The sequence below is a fragment of the Falco naumanni genome, chromosome Z, assembly GCF_017639655.2.
Source record: "Falco naumanni isolate bFalNau1 chromosome Z, bFalNau1.pat, whole genome shotgun sequence".
Classification (NCBI taxonomy): domain Eukaryota; kingdom Metazoa; phylum Chordata; class Aves; order Falconiformes; family Falconidae; genus Falco; species Falco naumanni.
Genome location: NC_054080.1, coordinates 41,571,082 through 41,593,558, shown reverse-complemented (window position 1 = coordinate 41,593,558; position 22,477 = coordinate 41,571,082). Strand labels below are relative to the sequence as shown.

Genomic DNA, 22,477 nt, shown 5'->3' with positions numbered 1-22,477 from the left:
TGTCTGTCCAAGCACAAGACACTCTGCCGCCTCAAAAAAAAATAACATGGCACTCATAAATGCCAGCCATCCTAAACCACTGTACATGCACTCAAGAGAGGTTTCACTGCCTACCATCTGTGCTCGTCTGAATGGATATGAGAAACACCACAGAAGGAAAAAGCAAAAGCAGAGCAAAAATTTCCAGCATTCTGTCTCCAAGGAAAAGCTAGAAACACAGTGATCAGGGATTAAAAGGGTTTTAAATGTTGTAAACATTAAAGCAATCTCTTTCCAGCTGCTTGCACCGTTTAGTTCATGAAAACAGGATTTTTGTCATGAGAAAACGCCATGAAATGGTGCCAGAAAAAAGTAAATCTGGTGTTTAGTCATAGGCACTTTATTTGATAAAAAACCCACTTGATTTAATGTCAAGTTTCCCCCGACAGGGAGCTGCTGTGCAGTACCAAGGCTGCACCATCAGATGGCAATGCTTGTTCGTGCCAAACAGAAGAGTCTGGAAGCTCTCCGGGAATGGAGGCTGCTCCGGGCTGCCTCATGTGCTGCTCCCTTTAACGGAGGTTGCGAAGCTGTTAGCACTGGTGGTGACCAAGTCAACGGAGGGGAACGGAAAGGCTGGCTCTGTTCTGTACCCGTAGAGAAGAGATTGACACTGTATTTTGAACCTACTACTAATATGAAACTATAATTTAAATAGTGCTGGAAAGAATGTGTTCACTACCTTGAGCCCTCTGCTCCTGCTCGCTGAATACTTCTCACACATCCATAGCTGTGTCAGTCCTCCCAGTTTCTTTCTTTGCAGGCGGTTTCCAGTGGTGAGTGAAGCTCGTTGAGCAGTACAGGATTAGACCTTCTGTATTTGACATCCCTAAGTACTATCATTGTGATGGCTGGGATTATTATTTGTAGTACAGTTGTTTATTGTGAAGGGCATAATTCTGTAGCAATAGAAGTAATTATTGGCACTGTACAGACAGAGAACAAAACTACAGTCCTTGCCCTGCCACAGTCTGCAGTCTGAGAATAAGAGAAAATGAACTACTGCAGTGCTTACGTGGGCAAAACTTCCACTGCCATTCAAAACTTTACTGACAGTTATTCACCTTTTTCTCTTTGCATTTTGCAGCCTACATGCCATTCTGTGAAGCATTTTGCGAATGTGTGCTGAATGTATCACCTTCAGAAGAAATAAATAAAAAAGTTACGAGAATTGACAAAAACCACCAAAACAACCCTCCAAAAAGTAACTTGTAAGAATAACATATTCAGTTGGAATAAAGAATTGTCAATTGAGGTTGATGAGGTTGCCAGGTAACACATCCCTAACTCTTTCAGCTTATGTAAAGAAAAGATAGCAAACTGTTCTTGCACATTCAGCACTTCTGTTTGTACACCCGTCTCACAGGTTCAGCCATTTATACCAGCTGAATACCAAACACAATTAAATAGGCCCCATGTGTTGTTGTGACATTAAATCCTTATGAGACAGCAGGAGTCAAAACATCCTGCCCTCAGCTTCCACTGTCTCTTAATTGCAAAGGATGAGCAAGCACTGCACAACCGGGCACATCTTGATGTTGGTTTAGCCTGTTTTTAAAGGGGAAAAAAGGTACTTGTTTTTATAATGGCTGATAGGATTATACCTGTATTTTATTCATTACAGATGTAATAGCTGTATAATGTGCAAGGTGAACTAGATGCTCTAGGGCAGCAGTCTCTTAACCCTTCTTTCATCATGCATCCCTATGAGTAAAACATTTTTGAGTATGCGCTCCAATATATATATATGCTTATTTATAAATTACAGACATGTACCACTGTACTAATGTTATGTACATAATAAAATATACACAAAATAGGCATTAGAAAGGATAAAATAAAGATAAAAGAAACAATATTTAAAAAATTATTTATTTTTTAATGTTAAAAAATGCTTTCTTCCTGCACCCCAGTGGATTGTCTTGTGTACCCCCTGGGGTGCAGGAACCCCAGTTTGTAGGCCACTGCTCTACAGACAAAAACTATGAGGTCTGATATCCATTGTCCCAGATCTGGCCAAGAGGATGCTTCTGTTCTGATTTACACAGGATATGAGGTATTTCCCCGTTCCTAAGGGCAGGAACACGCAGCATTCATTCAACTTGCTTTATGTATGTGTATGGCTGCAAGCACAGTGTGTTCATAGCTGAACAGGACTTAAAGAACTATTGCAAGACTGGCACCTAAAGATGAAAGAGTTCCTGGGATCTTACACAGCAAAGGGTACAGGTTTCGAGGGATAAAAAGATGTAGAGTATGTGGCTGATTGTTTATGAGGTATTTACAGATTACAGCAGTTTCACGCAAGTGTTTTTTAATGGCATTCTGGGGAATGCTTCAACTTGAAATTTAACGGGGAAGTGCTTTTAGAAACAAAACAATCAAAACAGATATTGAGAAGGGAAAAAGAGAAAAGGGAAGGGATGAGGACAGGCAAACAGGAGAGCCAGAAAGGAAGAAGAATGTGATGCTAGCACTTTAAAACAGGAACCAGTGCTGCTTTATGAAAGCAGATGTTCACAATAACTGTGAAAGTCTCATGGCAGAAATACACAGATAATTTCTCCAGTGCTAACACTGTCTTTTAAAATATTTGTTTGAACCCTGCATGAGAGCCGTACTTTTACTAATTCTTAAATAGTGTTTTTATATAATACAATGTTCAGCTCCTCAAACTTGAACACATTCCTATTTAACCATAATTTATCTAATCTAATTGTACTATATTATTATCTTAGTAATACCAGGGTATTATCAAGGTATTACCAAGGTAATAATATGGTATAATTAGAATGAAATAATATGCTTTCTGATAAACTGCTGAGACATTCTTACTGTTTGACTTTCTGAAGATCAAAAATTATTAAGTTAATTTGAGAAGTCCCTGCTGCTTTTCCCATTTTTAGTCACGTAGAAAGAACTTTCCATATAAAACATCTCCCTGGAGTCAAATTCTAACTGACTCACAAAAATTGCAGGTGGATGTTTTAGTCAGGAGTCTGAGTATTCCCTCATACAGCTACTACATACATTCCTCATACATACCTCATACACATACATACCACATACATACCTCATACATTCCACCACATACAGCTCCCACAGGCAGCTTGAAGGTGCCCGCAGCTGTGGACAAATGGAGAGCTGCAAAACCCAGTGTTTCTCTACTCCAGGGGTCCTCAAACTTTTCAACCAGGGGGCCGGCGCGCGGATGCAGTGGCAGGCAGCCATCTGCGGCTGCTTGGTTCCCCCCCAACCCCCGGCAGGGGTGGGCGGGGGGGGTCTGTAAATACCGGGGGCCGGACTGAGGACCCTGGGGGGCCGTATCCAGCCTGCGAGCCGTAGTCTGAGGGCCCCTGCTCTACTCCATCCAGCTCCCACAGGCAGCTCGAAAGTAGCTGCAGACATGGACAGTGGGACCACCAAAACACACATTGTATTTGTGGTGCTGGGACAGTGAGTTCCCAGCCCTACTTCATCTCAGCCTAATTCTCATGTTAACATTTATGAACTGACTCCTGCAATTCCCACATTTAAACCCAGCTGTGAGATACCTGCTAGCATCTGCTGTGGCATTGCATGGGAACTATTTTGATCCGGCCACTTAAGCCTATCTGAACAGTTAGAACTGGTATGAGACATAATACTACTCCTGTTTCAGGTTTTAACAGTCTTAAGGCTTTTCAGCAAAAACTTAGTGGTATTCAAGCAGCCCTTCACTTTCTAGGAATAACTCCAGTTTACCAGCATACATCTGAAGCTTTTTGGATCCCAGTTCTGAAAGTAGCTTGAAGGCTGCAGTGAGAGCCAAATCTTAACCTAAAACTTAGCCTAGTCAATAGTCTCTGCATTACCTAGATCATGTCATGGCTCTTTGGCTTCTAACCCAAATCTAACATTTATGCAGTGTTAAGTCATCCCTTTATACAGAAGCCAAAAGGATTGCCATCTGGGCCCTATTATCACCCGTCTTCCATTAGCCTTGGGACCCCCTTACACACTCAGCACTACTCATAGTTCCCCTTGGGCCCCAAATTTAGATTAAAGTTAAATTTAGCCCACTCCTTATCTATCTCAGCAGCCACTTCTGACTCTTAGTTTTTTAGCCTTCTTTATGACAAACCTTAACCTCAAACCTAATCTCCAATTTTAGTCATAGACCGGTAATGACTTGAAGCCCTAGGCTCACTCACTACATGCAAGTTTTTGTCACAGAGTATTGTCCCCATGTGCACTCAGCCTTGAATCAGCTCCACACAACGCCAAATCCTAAACCAAATATTAATCATAGTCTCAGGCTTCCAATAACTGCTGCCAGGTGGAAACCCAAATGTCCAAATGTAGTTATCCCTAAACCAGGATCAAGTGGTCCTTCATTTACTAAGCTGTAATTGAGGTTTGCAGGTCACGGATTAGTCCTATTCCAAACCCCAGACTTTACCTAGTGATCACTGCCATCCCCCCGAACTATTCTAAGCACTGCGCCCCCCGCAAAGCTCAGAGCTAATCTTAGCTAACTGGATCATTCCTGCCCAATCCTAAATGCAGCCCACTTTCTAGCACTCTCCTAAAACCCGGACCACTGCAGCTTCCATGCTAGACTGTGATCCAGCCTAGCAGACCCTACTGCTGTAAGAAGTAATTACAGCCCTTTGGCCAACAACAGACCACGCATACCCTAACCCAACTGCAGTTCTGACTTCAGAGGTTGAGCATACCCTTTTCACAGTGACAGGAAGCCAGCTTCAATGTTCATATACTGAGGTGTGGATTTTGACTGTCGTTACACTCTTTGTGGCACAAGCACTTAGGTCTATTGACCTAAATGATGCTCTGTGCACACACAAGCAAGAGCTTGTCTCGCTCTGAGTGGAACCAGGTGGCCTCTAATCCTTTTGCATGGCCCATATATGTTTTTAGAACTAATGGCCACCTTACTCCAGATACTTTCTGAATTTGCAGAAGCTGTGTGTTGCTACTGAAATTCAGACTTCCAAAGGAATGAAAAAACCGGTTATAATAATTGCAAACAAAGTTTGGAAACATGATCTGAACATAAGTAGTCACTTCCCCAAAGTCTGCACAAAGCTTAAAACAAGGATAGTTTGAGGCTTGAAATAATAAGCTTAAAAAGAATTCTTAAAAAAAAAATCTTAAAAATAATTCAACTCCCTTGGATGTCAGCAGGTCACATTAAAATCCCAGGGTTTATGGAGGAAAGCAACACACAAACCTGAACTGTCTGCTATAGAAACTTCATATGCAAGTCTTAAATGCTTTTATATAGTAGGTTAGTAAGAGTTTAGCTGAATTATTTAAGATCATACAGACTGACCCAGAGCAACTTTTTTGGTGTTGTGATTGGATGAATCATGCCTGAAGCTAAAAAAGAAAAGCAGTGTTAAGTGACAAATAAACTTGACCTCCTGCATTGCTCTTAACAACAAAAATTGCAAATGAGCTATAGACTGCAGTGGCAATGGAAAACTCCACTGAGTGTTTTTTTGGCAACTTTCTATTCTACGAATGTTTAATAATATATTAAAAAAGTAAGTAAATAAAAAACCCACAAAAACCCACCCACCAAACTGGTCTCACGTTTAGCCCAATTTTTCTTTCACTAATTTAGCCTTTTCTTGTCTACAATCCAAAGCAAGTAGTTTTGGGTCTGAAAAGGCCTGTGCTTTTCCACATCGTTTTCACCAATCATCTCTTCATTTTCAACTAGTAACATGCATTTAATTCACTTTTAAATATTAACATTGGTGCCAGAGGATGCAAGTTCAGTACACCAAGGCCTGTCTGAATAAGTACTAAATTTCTGAGCACGTATGAGCTATGGTTATTTTGCTTCATATAAAAAATTTTGCTGCAGGTATACCCTGTTGGTAGAGATTATATCCTCTACTGGAAGTTAAATCAGCTTGTCAGCAGATTTGGCTGTCCTGATTTTACATTAATTACATAAATATTTAGCAAGTGTATTCTTGCTTCCCACTGAACTCCTTTAGTTTGAATGCTTTTTATAAAACCTTTGCTATCTAAAATGGCTTGGGAATGTACAGCATCACTGAGGTCTTTTTAATGAAAAGATAAAGCGGGGAATCTAAAGGGAGAACTGAAACTCCAGTGTTTCAAAGTCTAGGGCCACCTTTGATGCTGATCTCGCAGAGACAAAACAAAACGAGTCTTAGAAATGTGATTGGTGCTTGATGGGCAAAACTGTGGCAAGGGAACGCAGGATTTCTGCACAATACCATCTACACTTCTTTAGCCCGTGTTCCCTGAGCTACTGATCTTCAGACCCTGGTCACAACTGCCCTTTCCTTGAAACCATTCTGGGAATGGTTCATAGAGGCAGACAGAATTTGAATAACAAAGTGCTAACATGCTGGCACAGCACCACAACAGGGAAAAGGCAAAGGGTTTGGTTGCCTTATGGTCTGAAGAAAAAGAGCTCTGAAGAGACGTGCAGTAAAAAGGATTTGTGAAATGGATCAATGGCTTTGAAATGAGATATTATAGTGCTTCATAAATCAGGGATTCATGGTCACCGCAAATAGCAGTGGTGTAACAACCAGGATATTGGGATTAATTGGTGGCCATGGACCCACAAATGTGCTATTTCTCTATATTCAATGGAAGTCAAACCAGTAAATTATCAGCAGAAAGCTCCACACCCTACAGTAACTGAAAAGCCGAAGGCCACTACATGATTGACTGCTAGGAATATCCTCTGAGCCATCAGTTTCACACTTAAACTTTCAGTGGAATTAAAACTGAAGAATTATGGAAGCAAGACTTAGGGAAAACATGCCAATCTGCTTTGTTATTACAATTTTTCTGTATTCTTACACAATTATAGCAGTCAAAAGGTCTGGCTATGAAATCCAAGAACATCCTCATGTTAATCCTGGGAATGCATAACAAGGACTGCAAGGGCAGTCTTAAAATTTTAAAGAGCTATGGTAAATGCGTCTGTAAATACTGCCTTCATTTTTACAGTAAAGCAGTTAAGTGAAATAGAAACAGGTCACTCATCTCCAGTGAGGAACCCATTTAGGCTGTAACAGTACACCTTATTTTAATCCCTCTCTCCCAATACCTTTTACTTTCCCAGCAGTATTTCTGAAAGAAAAAGCTATGAGGGTTAAGAATTTATATTGTCAACCATTAACTAAGTTTTATTCACATCAGCTTTGCCCATTACAGGAGTAATTTAATTGTTTTCTTGTCAAAATGCTTATCTGCAGTTTTCTGGCACAGCTGCTTAGCATGCCAGTTTGATATTCAGAGGCCTCTTGCTAAAACTCAGGTCTATACCTTCTGCGGTTGATCAAACCTGAAAATTACATGCTAAGCAAGAAGAATAGTTCCAGTATGGCATGAAACAAAGAAATAATTTCATAATTTTCTCCCTGAATTATAGCTAACAGAGATCTCACATGCAAACGAAGAATCACATCTACAAGAATAGGCAAAGGATTGAGTGATGTTTGTCCACTGAAAAAGTGTTTTGAAGCTCCACTCTCTTTTTGGTTAAACCTTTAAGAATAAATATTTATGAATGAAATTCCACAAAATTGCTGTCCACTTTTACTTTTTCATTCCTATTAGAAAAAAGGAAATGCTTACCAAGAAGGTTCCTTCTTGGCCTTTCATTGACTTCTCAGGTTATTTAGGAGTCCCAGCTCCCTCCACAGCATTACTGATATTTATTTATATAAGTACATGTCAAAACTGAGACAAAGTGTCTCCCTTTTCCTTAGCATTTACAGTCTGTGACACTTGTCCTGCAGTCAGATCTGTAGGAACTGGTTTCTGTAACAAAGTGTAATAAAAATTTTGTCAGTGTGGCTGTGCACTGAACTAAAAATCCAGCATTTTTGTATCAGATGTTGGACCCTGAGTGTAAACACAAGGTAAAGCAGTTCCCTAGATAGAATTTAATACTGGAAAAGACTCTGCCTGAATGACCAAATTCAGTTTTCTCACAGCTACACACCACAGATAACAGTTATGAAATGCGGAACCATCTACAAATACCTGCTCTACACCACACACTCATTTCTAGCACTGAGTGTTCAATAGGAAGATGATGTTGACAATTGGCACAGACAATGTGCTAGCTGCATGCCACAGCAGAGGTGTGGGTAGGCAAAAACGCTCACCTGGCCTTGCGATGCAGACCGTACCGTGTGCTGTGGAGGGGAACAAGGCAGCCCATCTGACTCCCACTGAGAGATGCGGACAGCTGAGAAAGGAGTGGATAAGAGAAAGATAAAAAATGTAAACATAATGTCACATGGCTCAATAAGGAAAATTCATGAACATAAGTATAAAAGAGCTGTCAGTCTCACTAATTCTTTCACATTTTGAAGAATGTATCTCATGAAGGAGATACAGATTTTCCACTAAGCAGTGGAAAAATAGAGGGGCAGGAAGCAGCATGGGGTGCCAAGGTTGTGCATGAATCCAACCCGTTAACTTCAGTGTTTGTACCAACCCACCGCGGACAACAACGTCTGCTCAGAGGGCTCCAGGAGAGAGAATGGCCTGTTGGAGTTCAGAGAAGGGGAACCATATGGGCTTCATATACATCACGCCCTGTGTATATATTTACTGTCCAACAGCAGGGAGGGGCTAGCAGAGGGCAGACCCATACCCACCCCCCTTTCACAGCATTGCTTTGCTCTGATGTGTGGAGCCAGTGTGGGGATGTGACAGATGTATAGCTAGAGTATTTAGAAAGAAAACTGTTTACCACCCGACAAAACATCAGACATACTATTTTGAAGCATTCAATTCCCTGGGCTCTGTGAAAAAATAGACTTCAGTTCATGAATCGCAATAGGAATTTTACTGACTGAAGAATGTGAACATAATAACCCAAGTAACTCCAAAAAATTATCCTGTTCATCCTTATCTTCTTCTGTTGGATGGTCAGTTAGTCCTCTAGAGACAAGGTATATGGAGTATCCTTCCTCAGTCCAAGTCTAAAATCCACACTCTCTAAGCACTCGTTTGTCTAATTAAAGCAGAAAATATGGCTAACCTTGCTAATATCTTCTTCCATCCCTCAGAGTGTCTTCCCAGTTAATAACTCCTGTCACCCACTCTGTTCCTGTGCTGCTTGCAAAATGTCAGATCCATTCTTTACGTTCCTTCAAGTTCCCATCCCAATAAAACCAAGAGAAAGCTATGAGAGGAAACACATCAGGAAAGCTCTTTATACCTTTTGCAGTGACTTTTTCTTCTTTCCATAGGGGACAACAGACCAGGCCTCCAAAAGCTCACTTCTGAATTGAAAGTGCTGCCCAGTTGTAGGGGAGACACACCCTTTTTGTGATAAAGAAACATGGAAGTGCTAATCAGAGAGATGTGAACTCAGAGAAGGATATCCATTAAAAGCTATGGGGGACTTTGTAAAACTCAGTTTTAAACTCTGTCTCTGGCAACAAACTTTGACATTTTTTTTTTTAGTCCTTTACTCAGTTCACATCCATTAATGAAAGAGTTGTCACACATACATCTGTGGTGCTTATTTTATAAAAAAATCCGATGTGCATTAAAGATAAAGGGAAAGAGGAAATCAAGAGATTATCAATGTGTCATTGTTTATAGAAAGAGAACAGATGAAAAAAAAATATATTATGGCAATAAAGCACCAGCAAACACTTTAGTTTTGAGTTACTGTGACAACTGTTTATTTTGTGAATATTTCTGTGCTATGGTGGATGTGGGTGATCCCATGCTGAACTAACAGTACAATGGTAAGTTCTCAGGATGCAACAGGTGTTATTTGCTAAGATAACATAAGGGCAACAGAACAAATACACCCCATATGTAAGCAGATATTCAGAGCTGTAAATCTCAGTTTTCCAGAGCTGTGCAATACTATATCAGGACTTAATTTTGATACAATCAAGTGATTCTAACTCTTGCTGGAATAAATATGCAGAAACTTTGTACAAACTAAACCTGATTTTGAAGCTTTGCTCTCTTATCTTCTTACAATACCTGCAGCACAATAATACTGCTTTAGTGGAAAATACATTTTAGTTTAATATCTTTGTTTATATCTTTACTCTTATAGCAATTAAAAATCAGTTTAAGACTGGCATTATATTCACACAGCATTTGTGTGACTTCTGTTCCCTTGGAAAGGACATTATTCTATTGTCTGAGTCTCTGTATGCCAATGCAATATAAATATTTAATAATAAATTGGAAGATACAGAGTTGCCATGACAGCTATTGCCCGTTTCCAGCAGCTAGCATGGGATCTGTACCTATTAATATGTACCCAGGACACGGTACTGCTTGTTGCTCTGTGCAGGTTGTTATTCAAGCTAGCACTGAACTAAGCATTACATTTTAAGGTAATTTGCTTTCTCAGTGGTAGTCTTTTTAGAGTAAGTTAGTTAGCTCATGATTAGTTAACATGACCTTTACTATATGGTTCCAGTAGTTTAAGGCAATGTTGTAAAACAGTTTGAGTTTTTTTAGGATTTGTAAGTCTTAAGATCTACTTGATTATTTATACTATAAATATACATGCTATATATTTAAAACAGCTATGAATTGTGTATATGCAAAATAAACATGTTTTCTATAGATCGGGGATTAATTTTAAAATAGAGAAGGATGGGAAATTGATTTAGCTGATATTATGAGATAATAATGAGAGACACAGAGGTAATTCCAGTGAATTTGTGATTATTATGTGAAAATTAAATCATGAGTAACCTACACAGTGGTCCTTAGTAAATTAATTATCAGCATTGCTTTGCTTCATTGTGTGTTTTATTTATATCAAATAAAATCTTACCTTCTGTGCCTTCTGCCTTTTTGTTAGATGTTTTTTCTAGATCCCGGGGCAGCTCAGTCTAATAAAACAAAAACTACTTGATTGCTCTGCCAGCTTCAAGTCAAAATGCTAGTCCTTACTTTTATATCAGGGTAGATTTGCATCATGTTGACATTTGTTATGGTTAACTACAGAAGGAAAGAGTGATATAAACTTTCAGGTCATGCAGCTGCACAAACCATTATACCAGTGTAAGCTTTTACTTGGAAAGTTATGTACTTTTGCCTTCAGTTCTGTATTTTATCCAGTGACTGTTTAATGTAAAACACAGAAATAGCCTTGAATGGAGGAGAGGGAACCAAGGTCTCTCTCTTACAAGGAAAATACCCTGCATGTAAGCAGGCACACAGCTTGGGAGCCTTCAAGTAAGAGTGCGAGGGGCCTTTGGGATTTAAGCAGCACCTGGGCAAGAGTCTTCAGGTTCACTGTTTGGAATTTGCATACTGGAGCTCTGCCTGACTGCCCTTTTCAGTATGTTGACATCACACGGTAACGTGCAAAGATCGTCAAGCTAGTGACTCATGGCCTAATGTCTCTTTCCATACAATCTCAACTATATGGCAAGTTCAGCATCTCTAACCCTGTACAGTGTATTGTGCTGTAAACCCATAGCCTAAAATCTTTATTGAACTTTGCTTGCATTTCCTGAACAGCAGAAACTCAAGGATTTATCAAGATTCATTCTCTAAGATTTAACATCCCCACAGATAATATGTGCACAAAAATTAGTCCCCTTCCTTCCCACCAAAGGTTTTTCAAAAGTTGCTATTGATCATGGCTGCAAACCTCAACATACTCAACTGCATATTTGGCTGTGATCTAGAAATATTGTCTGTGATATCATTTCCTAGTGCCAAGCCTTAAAATCAACCCATCACTGCCACATAGTAAGCTAAGTGACCTCTTCTCTCAAAAATCCAACAGTACAACAGGATCCAACAGTACAAACTGACGGCAATACACCACTACTCAGAGAAGATAAGCCTGTCTTCCTAGCACTTCCTCACTCACACCATCCCCACAGGCAACTAGGTCTCCTATGAACTCTGATAAGTGAAGCATGTCTGTTAAACATCTCTGAAAAATATGAAATCTCAAAGATCATTGTCACATGCATTCAGATCATAAAACAGCTACAAAAACCCTCTTATATGCAGCTGCATCTAATGCATTCTGTTCCAAAATTACTCCATCATTTTTCTTAAGGCAAGCAGAGGCGTTCCAGAAATTTCTGAAAGGATGCCAGATTCCCTACAAAATATGTTTTGTAGCCTACTTTGTTCTCTGAATCTTTAAAGTTGAGCTTTAAAGTGAGAATAACAGAAAACTTCCGCCAAACTAAAACCATATCACTGGGGTGGCTCACCTGTTCAGCAACCTGGGGGCACTGGGTCTTACCTACCACCTATAAAGCTGGTCCCCACCCCAGGTGAGCCATGAAGTCCAACAGGAAGTATCTACTGTCCTTCAGAAGTAAGTCAGCCAGGTCCTCTAGCAAAAAGCCAAACTGGCTAATATTATTGAAAGAATATCACAGACTGAAAAAAGCCTGTGTGTCAAGCAGACTTAGCGAATGACACCCACTTCCCATGTCTCTTCCTTTCGGTAAGACTGTTGAAAGCTCAAACTCTAGCACCAATATTACACATACTCCCTAGTCATGCTTTTCACCCATGCATACACCAAAATAGTCTCGGGAATGCTACCAGGAGTCCCATGACTAATTTTTCTTCCGATCCTCAGCAAGAAACAGACTTCTTGGGTGATACTTGCAGATTTCTTTGCAACCATCATTGTATGGTATTTATGGCAAACATATCTTTCACTTACAGAGTAAATGGGACAACACACACAATTCTTTTGTTGTAACGTATGGGTTTCAGGGACTGGTTATGGTAATTTTTTCCCTGCCAAAATATTCAGCTTCCAAGTTATCACCATCCTATAGCTACATAGAATTGACAGTCTCTTCTCAACTGTGAACACCAGAGAGGATGTGACTTGCAAATTAGGTTTGGGACAGAGATCCAGGTCTTTTGTCTGCCTCATTAAACTTAGCCACAGAAACTTAGTATTAAAGTAGCGCAAGGCTTGTAAAAGAAGCAAAACGAGCCAGGCAGTGATAATTCCAATTGCACTTACTGGGCTCAAAGTTAATAAATAATTTGATAAATTCTACAACCATGATTGTATGTAATAATAAATAATAAAATCTAGTTTTATTAGCAAGGGCTGAATTACTTGAGTTAGCTTTAGTGCTATTCCCAAAGCATGTTTGTTAAGGATATTGTAATTTTCTTTCTTTCAAATATCCAAACACTTCATATTGACAATGCAGATTGTGATTCAGGATTAGAATTCAAACAGTTCCTCTTAATTTATGTTCTTGTAATTTTAGTGTTGTTCCAGAAAATGTCTCCAAACTTGCAACATACAAAAATTAAATGCTGGAGAAATGGAGGCTCGGGGGGGGACGGGACATTATTGCTCCCTACAACTACCTACCTGAAATTAGGTTGTAGTGAGGTGGGTGTTGGTCTCTTTTTCCCAAATAACAGGTGACAGGACAAGAGGAAATGTCCTTAAGTTACACCAGGAGAGGTTTAGATGGGATATTAGGAAAAATTTCTTCATGGAAGGGATGGTGAAGCATTGGAACAGGCTGCCCAGGGAAGTGGTTGAGTCACTATCCATGGAGGTATTTAAAAGATTTGTAACACAGTGCTTAGTGACATGGTTTAGTGGTGGGCTTGGCAGTGTTGGGTTAATGGTTGGACCTGATGATCTTAAAGGACTTTTCCAACCTAAACAATTCTATGATTCTATGATTCATATTATTAACAGTCATAGGCCTGCAGGAAAATATTAAATTATGCATATGTTTACTTACATTCTTTGTTTACTTTACATTTGGAGATAAGACAGTGAATAGGAGTTTTTCATGATGATTCACTCCCTTTCACATTCAGCTTCCCTCTGGTGTGGTGTACTAGCTGAAAGCATTCACAATGAGCTGGTCTCTCAACTGAGCATAAAGAAACTCACACTCTCAGGGACAACAAATAGTTTTCTTGTGTAGATTGAGAAAGGTTTCCTGAAAGCCAGACTTCTCAGTCTCTTTATCCCATATTTGAATGACTGTATTATGTTTTTATCAGGCCAAATTAGTATCAAAGTATGAGGCCAAACTAAGAGAACCACTGGTGTTCATGTGGAGTGGGTATTTTTCTGCACTGAATCATAAGAATCACTGCAGCTGAAATAATAGACTGGAAAAAAGAAATAATCCTTTTGGGAAAATACAGGTTTAATTAGATCACAACACTCTTGATGTGATAGTAAAGCCATGGAAGAACATTAATATTTAGCAGTTTTATCAGTAACTAATCTTTGCAAGTGATGAGCTGGTAGCAGTAGCCACTGAATCCACATAAAATTTGATCCTGAGATCAGGTGTACATTTTTATCTTTCTATTTGCTTCCAAAAGGTAACTTCATGTGAGCAATATCTTTGGAAACCCAAAAGTGGAAATGCTCTGTCTAGCTAAGATAAAACGCAGCATCAGAAGTTTGTTTTTATCTTCTTTGGTGTACTATTCTAAAAAGTGCAACTAAGGAAAGATTACCAGGCAAGGTGTAACATTTTCCCTACCTCTCCTGTAGCTTCAAAGACATCTCCACAGACAATTTGCTTTATAAACTTCCACATATGGTATGCTAAACATTGATCTTGAAGATTTCAGAAACCACTTGCAGATGAGTCTCCCTTTATATTCACCAAAATAGGACAGTGGCTGCAGTCATCAGCTGCAGAGGCAGCTAAAGCAGAAAGGTCTTCCTTGGAAGAGGATAAAGCTTTGCTGCAGCATGGCCACCCTATCACTCTGAACTGTGTGGGAAAAAGCTCCAGTTTTAGTGTGAAGGAGCACAGCAGGTGGTACTTCTGTTAACTCTTTTTCCTAAACAATGTATGGCATGGGGGAAAACCAACAGCAAGCTAAAAACTTGCTAGTAAGAGCACCTATGAAAGCCATCAAAATAAAAAAAGAGTAAGGTATGCCAGTTTCCCAGGCTTTTAAATTCAGTTTCATGCATACCTGCTTTTGCATCACCTCCTCCATTATGCTTCCTTACTTGGTCTCACTTTTGTTTCCTTTTATAATATTTATAAACATTTCTAACATTTATGGCTTACATACCCCTGCTACTAGAGTGGAGGTGTGTGGGAGATCCTTGCTGGCATCCACCATTCATGCTGGTCTGTGTTAAACCCTTCTGCCCTATCCTGTGTGTCTCTTGCATCTTTAGGTGGCAACTCTGGAGTACAGGATACCTCTTCCTCTGTGTTGGCACAGCTTTTAGCTCAACTGTTTTTAGGCACCATTGTCACAAACATACCATTAACAGTTTAAGGCAAGACATCTGTCCAAATGAGTTCAAAACATCCGTTTCAAACCATGCCCAAAATTGTGCACACCTTTAATCAAACGCACCTTCAACACCAGTCAACAAATATAATCTTCAACTAACATTCAACAGCTTAATTTGCTATACCAACAAATTGCCATATTCACATATAGTGCTGCTTTTTGTGGATTTAAAGAGGTCAGTTTTTAACATGGGCTCATACTGTTCTCGAATAGTACCTTGTAGTGTAATTGATAAGGAGAATCTATGCACAAGCTTTAATCTGCTTAGACTCCACAGGATGTAGAAAATACTAGCTACCAGAAAATACTAGCAACTGGGTGAATGGCATGGTAATTAATGTATTAACTATGTTAGTTAATGGCAAAACTTGTCACTCCAGAATGCAATCTTCATGTCTTATTTCTTTGTGGTCAGCATCTTGTGATCAACTGAAATGTAGTTTGTAGTTTACAGTTTGTGAATTCTAAGCAGTTTGGACTTGACTGGTTAGACTGAATTTTTACCTCTTCTCCTTGTTTCCAGTACTCCTTCTATAACAGCAATTGCTCCAAATAATTGCCACTGTTGTCACATTTGGCACCAAAATGAAATTGATGTGGCACTAGTGACAAATTTTTTAAAAAGTAAATAGCAGTTATTTTCAGTAATTTTGAATTTTAGGACTTCCCTTAAGTCTGATTGTTAAAGGTGTAAAATATTAATACTGAAATACTGCACAAGTAAGCTGTTTCAAAAAGACCCTTTTATGTAATTTTAATTTTTTTGTGGTGGAAGTTCAGTAACATTTTTACACGAAGGTTTTCTTGTTAATGGCAAATAAACTTCACTACTGGAATCACAAGCAGGTAACTACTTTGCTCATGTTTAAGGCCAAATGAAGCAAGCCTCCAATACTCATGTACATCAGGCTATACACTGTTCACTTGACAATAGCAATTCAGAATTTTTTTTTTTACTGTATGTGGGAAGGATGACAATGATGTGCCACACTATATGCATTTGGATAGCAACAGGAGATGCTATTTGTCAGAGAATACCTCTTCTTTCAAGAAGTAAATAAGTTTGAGGTAAATACAGAGCAAGAGAGAGGCTGATTAATGTCCATGATGAGATTCTGGTTTAGATTTTTTAGGCTAGACCAGTGTATTTTCTCAGTCACTGGAAAAGGCTGCCACATACGCAAGTAAAAGCAAGAAAAGTCAAAAGCATTGACAATCCAGTGATCCTTAACAAAGCACAGCTGATTTCAAGAACTCTGTACATCACTATTGCATCAGTAGGAAACTTGACCCATAGTGTGCACTGAAAACAAAAAAAATCCCACTTAGACTGCTGTAATGCAGCTTTTGCTTAAGCTACAGCATTCCTGACCAGAAAAAAATGCAGTGCTTTTCCAGTATTTGCGAAGTAAGGTGTATTTTTATGCGCATTCACTGTTGTTTATATACATCAGATCTTCTCAAACAGAGCTCTTAGAAATACCAGTTTCATCTGGATTCAAAACACACAATTAAGGCTATCCAAAGTGATACACTGATTTTGGACTCAAGCCTTTCCTTGGTTACTGCTGATAGCCCTAGCCAGAAGGTCCTTCCTGAGTATGCGTAGTGTGACTGTAATCCTTAAAGAGAGGACCCTGTACTGAATCTGGCTGGGCAGACATATTTTCTATTACCTTCCCAACATTGTTATAATGTTCCAGTTATTTTAGAAAGAATGAGATTTCTAGCAGTTTTTGACACTTTAAAAACCATCTCAGTCAGACCTGCTTTGAGTAAGTTCACATTTTGCAATGGCAAGCAGGCATCCAAATGTCGTATAGGCTCCCAAGTCCTATGTTTGTGAGCCTCAAAAAAACTTAAAATTTCTTTTCAATTCTGATTTAAGCTCCCAGCTACCAAACTTTCTGCAAGGCAGTCTTTAAGACATCTCTGAGTAGGTTTAAACTGCAACTGATGCAGTAGTCCTTAGCCATAAAACACACAGGCTGGGTCTGGAACCAGCAGTTTACAGCTGACTGTGAGGTGGACACTAAGCTACTTCATCCTGGCACGGAAGCAATGTAAGGCAGATACATCGCTTTCAGGGTCCAAAATTAATTGCTGCACTACTTTGTGTAGATATGCAGCACATTTTCTGCTAGAAGGCATTCAGAAAGCTAAATTAAACTCTTCTCTGAAAGACTCTCAATCTACATTCCCAAATTCTCTGCCTAGTATATCCTGCCCAGTGGGGACTGGAGGTCTGCAGAAGAGACTGTCTTCTGTGTTTCTTTCCCTATAAAACAAGGATAATGGCATCTGCTTGAGGAGAGAGAGAGCTTTGTTTGCAAATTTCCCTGGTTAGCAAGGATCTGAACCCAAATTTCCCACCTCCCTTGAAAATACTCTAGAAAATGCAGTTGGGAGTTCTAGGAGAGACCCTCCCTGTTTCCCCTCTTGGTGTTTTTCCACTTCGTATAAATAAAATGTTCATGGGGCTAAGGAGAAGGTGACCTTGCCAAGCTGTGGTTAAGGCACCCATGTTGGAAAGCCAGGTTTGAATTCCTATTCTATGAATATTTAATTGTCCTTCTGGTACCAGACATGGCGTGGAGGCACTTCCCTTCCCTCCTCCCCTCCTCCTCCTGTTAGTCTTCTCAAGGAGCCTGGGCACCTGTGGACTGAGGATCTGGTAAGTGGCAAGACTCACAAACCCAAACACTGCAAAGCTAAACCAAGACCTTTCATGGTCTCCATTTTATCAGCCAGTGGTCTGCCTACCATTCCTGGACAGCTGCAGAGTGGATTCAGTGCTAGCAACCGTTGGATATTTTTAGTGGCTATTCCTTTTGCTGGCAGAAGAAACAGGACACTTGGCCAGTGAGAAGCATCCTTGGCTTGCCTGGCAGCCAGCTGGCAGCTCCAGCAGGCAGCCAGCTCTGAGACACAGGGGCAGAGGGGCTGTGGCAGCAGCTCATCCCTGAAGAACCTCTCCAAGAGCTCAGCCATTCACTGCCACTTTAAATGAAAAAATGAAATACTAATCAGATCAGTGACGTCAAAATAAATGCTTGCATTTGTATCCCAAGCTGCGGTCTGTGGGACTTTGGCTGCCTTGACAAAGTGACAGGGCCCAGTGATCTTAACGTTCCCGCAAAGGCTGGTACACGCAGCCGAGCAACCCCCACGCTGGGCACTACCGCCCGCGCCTCCCCGTCCCCCGCACTGCCTGGGAGCGGGAACCCCAGCCCCCGCCTTGCGTGAGCTGGCCGGGGCCTCGGTGACAGGCACGTCACCCTCAGGTAGCCGCACCGTAGCAGCGAGCCCCCGGGCTGCGGCGGCGAGAGCTGCCGGCGCCGCCGCCAAAGGAGAGCCCCGCTCGGCGGAGCGCAGGGTCCCGGCACGGCGGGGAACAGCGACCGCGGGCGGAGCCTGAGGGGCCCGGGGCGGGGCGGGGCGGTCAGGGGCGGGGCCGGGGCTGAGGTCATCACGAGGCGCCGCGGCCGGGCGGGAAGGTGGCGGCGGCGTGGGGCGAGCGCGGCAGGTAAAACGGCGGAGCGGGGCGCTCCCGGGAGGGGGCGGGGGAGAGCCGGTAGCGCCGCTGGCCCCGCTCACCCACCCCCACCTCCCCCCACGCCTCCGCGCGGCTGCCGCAGCGGGAGTTCCTTCTCTCTCAGCGCCCAGCCCTGCGCCTCCGGCCCGGTCCCTACGGCCTACGGGGTCCCTACTGGAGGCGGCGGAGGGGTGAGGGGGCGCTGGGTGCCCCCTGGGGGCTGGGCCGCGGCCCGCTGGGCGCAGCGGCTCCGCGGGCCCCGCCGCGGTCCGTGCCGCCGGCGCCGGCCCATCTCCCGGCGTCGTGAGGCGCTTCTGGAAGGGAAAGCTGCCGTCACTGCCCCTGTCCCGAAGCAGGCTCCGGGGGCTGGGCAGGAGTAAGCAGCAGAATGATCAGAATACAGAGCAGTAGGGCGTGTGGAGCCGGCAGTGCCTGCCAGCTTATTTCACAGTACTTGCGCAGCTTGACATGGTGCCCTTTAGGTTTAAGTGTAGTTTAATAAAAGAACTTTGCATGTAATTCTGCTCAAGCTTCTCAAAGCTGATTAACAAGCTTTCTGCTTGTTGGTCTCTTTAACGCTTGGAAATGTGTAGGTGAAACTCATATCTTAATAAATGGTGTTTTGTAATTCATCAGAGTATTTCAGCTGAACTGGGTGTTAGGTGCTTTACTCAAGGTAATGCTCAGTTCTCCAGAGGTCAAAGTGGCTTGCCAGTGTCAGCATTGGAAAGGGAAGGCTGTTTGTTATCTGATTTTGGCCTTAAGGAAATAGTTCTTTCACGCTGTAGGTGGTATTTATAAATGACAGCTGCACTGAGTTAAGAGCAATCAGTCGTTCTATTACAGCACAGGCTTGATTTGGACACTTCCTATGAATTAGTATCTTCTCACCTGCATGCTCCATCTCTTTAAAAATCAGACACACACTCCCCATCCTTCTGTATTTTGACTGGAAAATAAAATCGGAGGTAATTTTGCACCTCTTTGATTTCAGCATCTCCACAGAATCACTGAGGTTGAAGGGGACTGCTAAAGATCATCTAGTCCAATGCTCCAGCTCAAGCTGAGTTAAGTATAGTAGGTTGGCAAGAACCACGTCCACCTTGAAATAATTTTGTAAAATAAAAAATGGAAATTTCCATCCTTACACAAGTGGCTGTTCTGTAAACGCACTAATTGTAGATTTGTGGGCAGGGACTTGTAAAACACTGAAGTGTATATATTTGGGCTCTGTTTAATGGTTTTAGGTATTTGGCTGCTACAACATTGGTAACACAAAGAACCAGCAATAAATAAAAGAGTTTATGGGGAATATCAGGATGCTCTTCCTAGTTTATTTACCAATAGTAAGTTACGCTTCTGTCTTGATCTTTGTAATTATGTGTCTTTCTTTGGGATGGGTATTTGGGGGGCAAATGGGGACATGCATTTTTCTGTGTTTCCCTTATTATTTCAGCTGAAAGAAAGAAGTTTTCTATCTTTGCTTGTAATTTCAACTCATGGGAAGCAACTTCCACTGCTGCTAACTTGTAGTTATTAATGAAGGTCTTCATTATGTTCACTATTTCTGTAGTTTCCTGATGTAAAGGAAGGCTTCTGGAAAAGCACCAGTTGCTTTGTCAAGGGGTGTTAGTAGCTGAATTAACTTTCACATGAAAGCCTCATTATGATGTGTGCTGGTTTTCCTGTGATACAGAATGAAGTCCGCTAACTCCTGTGTGGATTGTTTTACAGTAGTTTAAGAGTAGCAAATGATTCTGTTACTTTGTTGAAGTCTTACTTTCATCTCCAGAAGAACTTACTCCTGCTTTAAAAAGATGGCTTTGCTATTTGTGTTAAGTGTGTGGAATAAAAGGAAGTTGCTAATTACTGAAAATTACGTATACATATTATTACTTGATGTTTAAACAGTGAAATTACAGTTGATGCTGATGTTCAAAACTGACTTCTTGGCAAGATCTTAGTGTCTTACATTGTGTGGAAAACTTATAAACTGGGTTTGGAAGAAGCTTCCTTGAAAGCAGTTTAAAGGGAATTGGTTATAAACCTTTAATAATTATTAAAGAGAATGTTTATTGGAAAGGCTTTTCATTTTTTAAGTGCTTTAGAATGCTAAATGGAGGATTGTAGGTTATAATTCTAACACCTGCATGTTGAAAACAATTGAGTTAGCTTTTACGTATCGATAAAGTAAATCATGCTTAACTGAAGGTGAAGAGAATCCAAATGTCTTTATTTTGCACTGTCTTTTACAAAGGGGTAAAAAGCTGGTGGCGTTTAAATGTGTAGCACCTGGATATTGACCAGTGGCGTGTAGGGAAAGTCTGTGGTGCTGAAATACCTCTACACCTTTTGAAGAATGTAATGAATACATAATACAAACAAGTTGGTGTCTGCTTCAGAGATCCTTATTTGCAGCACAGAATGTTAGCTTAAATTACCAGTTTGGCTCTGTGTGCCAGGATATGGCGTGGAGCGTGACTGTGTGGAGATACCTCTCTGTTGACTGTTGTTCAAAGGGAATGATTCTGGCAGAACTGGCAGTTGGGAGAAATATCTTCAAACAGACCTAACATAAATTGGTAGGGTTTGTCTGACTGTCCTTCATTTTCTAGAAAACTTGGTTTGTGTAAATTTGTATTTAATTGTTTTAATTGGCTGTTATTTCAGGCAATGCGTTTGTATACTCTCTGAAAAATAGAAAAGCTGAGATAGAAATGACCTACGTCTTGGGGATTAATGCCTGCTACTTGTGTCAGCATTTGTGTGAACAAGTTTGTGCAACTGATTTTACAGAATTAAAAATATTAGTGTGGTGTTTAAGGCATTAACCAGTTCATGTATCCAAATTTTTGGAACATCTTTAAGTTGGGAATTTTCCAGGGCTTGGCAGACATCAAATACAGAATTGTAACTGCCTGGTTTGGTTAGGAGATCAGTTCTCATGATCTTCTCTCATAAAGACCTTTCTTTCATTTGTTTTTGTTTTCTGAGATTTTTGGAAATGCATGAAAAGATACAGCTACAGTTGTGCTCTGAAACAAGGTATTTTGTGTATGCTTACAAAAGAACATTTGGCGTAGTTCTACATTTTGCAATTAAGAGATCTTAGACAACTGCATTTTGTGCCTACCTTTCACTGTGTGTATTAACAATGTAGGAAAGTTCATCACTGACGTAGCAGGAGTGCAGTGAAATAAAACATGTGCTTGGGAAGGGAGATGATTCAGTGCATTCTAGATGGTACATTTCTAGCTTGTACCCTTATATAATGAAGCCATTTCTAACGGCCCTCTGTTTTTCAAGGGGTTTTTATTTGAAGTTTCTAAGCCTTCCACTTGTTTCCATCTAAGAGTGCTTGTGCTGGACCTCTCAACAAGTTCAGGTGGTTTTCTGATTTTCTCATGTGGATTATTAGTGTTAGAGTGGAATTAGATTGGAATAATTGGTTGTTAGCAATGGAAAGTAACAGCTTCCTGAAATAATGGAACATCACTATCAACTACCATAATTGCTAGTTTTTAATTGGCTGTTTACAGGTTTAACTGTTTTATACTTTGTATGACAGTTATTCTCACTTTTATACTTTACTGTTTGTAATGG

At 40.8% G+C, this 22,477-nt stretch overlaps 1 protein-coding gene across 11 annotated transcripts in view; it reads left to right on the top strand.

Annotated features, from left to right (window-relative positions):
• The first annotated feature begins 18,818 nt into the window (after positions 1–18,818).
• Positions 18,819–22,477, top strand: part of LOC121081017 (aminopeptidase O (putative)) — a 204,851-nt gene continuing 201,192 nt past the window's right edge. For 10 of the 11 annotated variants that reach the window (XR_005825563.1, XR_005825564.1, XM_040579583.1 and 7 more), the window contains exon 1: positions 18,821–18,865. The gene's annotated coding sequence lies outside the window, so the exon portion shown is untranslated. Of the gene's footprint in view, positions 18,866–22,477 lie in introns of all 11 variants that reach the window. The other variant, XM_040579584.1, reaches the window with a different exon arrangement.